The 969-nt window shown below is 45.3% G+C and overlaps 1 non-coding gene across 1 annotated transcript; it reads left to right on the top strand.

Annotated features, from left to right (window-relative positions):
* The first annotated feature begins 280 nt into the window (after positions 1 to 280).
* On the top strand, positions 281 to 387 carry LOC141625346 (small nucleolar RNA R71). The gene has a single exon (XR_012535131.1). It is a non-coding gene; the product is annotated as a small nucleolar RNA R71 (small nucleolar RNA).
* The last annotated feature ends 582 nt before the right edge of the window (positions 388 to 969 follow it).

The raw sequence follows: 969 nt of genomic DNA on the forward strand, positions 1-969 counted from the left end.
GGTTTCTTTGCAATAGTTCAAGTTGCTTGGTGAGAATATCAAGCTTGGCATTTATCTCGGCATTTGAACTAGAAGAGTTCTCCTTAGGGTATCCGCCATTCCTCCTAAGCACATTCCCCTTGATCCATAGTTGGCCTCCGGGTCCACCATCTTCTTGATTAGTGTTGTCCCTTCCTCATCACCCAAATGGTCAAATTCCCCTCCCGTGGAGGCATTCACCATTTCTTTAGTTCTAGGCAACAAGGTTTGGAAGAAGGTTTGGGTTACATACCACTCCGGAATCCCGTGGTGAGGACAACTAGTGATAAGGTCTTGATATCTATCCCATGCTTCACCCAAAGATTCTCCGTCCTCTTGTTGGAAAGTGTGGATTTCATTTTGAAGCATGGTGGTCTTGGATGATGGGTAGTACTTGGCCATGAATGTCTTGGCTAAGGCCTCCCATGTTGTGAATGTGTCCGGAGGGTGAACACTCAACCACCGGTCCGCCTTACCCGTCAAAGAGAATGGGAACAACATCATCCTTAGTGTATCTTCAGATACCCCGTTCTTTTTCATCATAGCGACTTTGTTTTTGAACTTTCTTAGATGAGCATGAGCATCTTCTTCAATGTGTCCCCCGAACAAGTCTTTTTCTATCAACCCAACTTGGGCGGGGTGCATCTCAAAATTGTTAGGAGCCAAGGGGCCAAAGTTGATAGGGTTACAAGCATCATTATGGTTTGGGCGGTTATGGTCTCGTAAAGCCATTGGAGGTGGTGGATTGGGTATATGAGGGGGTGGTGATTGAGGTGGAGTTGGGATTTGGAAGTCGTGAAAAGTATTTTCTATTGGAGTCTCAATTGTGTCATTTGGTTGTAGTTGGGTTGTGGTTTCAATGATTAGTAGTGTGGGTGAGTTTGGTTGGTCTAGGGTTGCTTGAGGAGAATTCATAACTCTTGCAAGAGTCCTTGTCCTTAAGGTTCGAAA

This window comes from Silene latifolia, chromosome X, assembly GCF_048544455.1.
Source record: "Silene latifolia isolate original U9 population chromosome X, ASM4854445v1, whole genome shotgun sequence".
In the NCBI taxonomy this organism is placed as follows: domain Eukaryota; kingdom Viridiplantae; phylum Streptophyta; class Magnoliopsida; order Caryophyllales; family Caryophyllaceae; genus Silene; species Silene latifolia.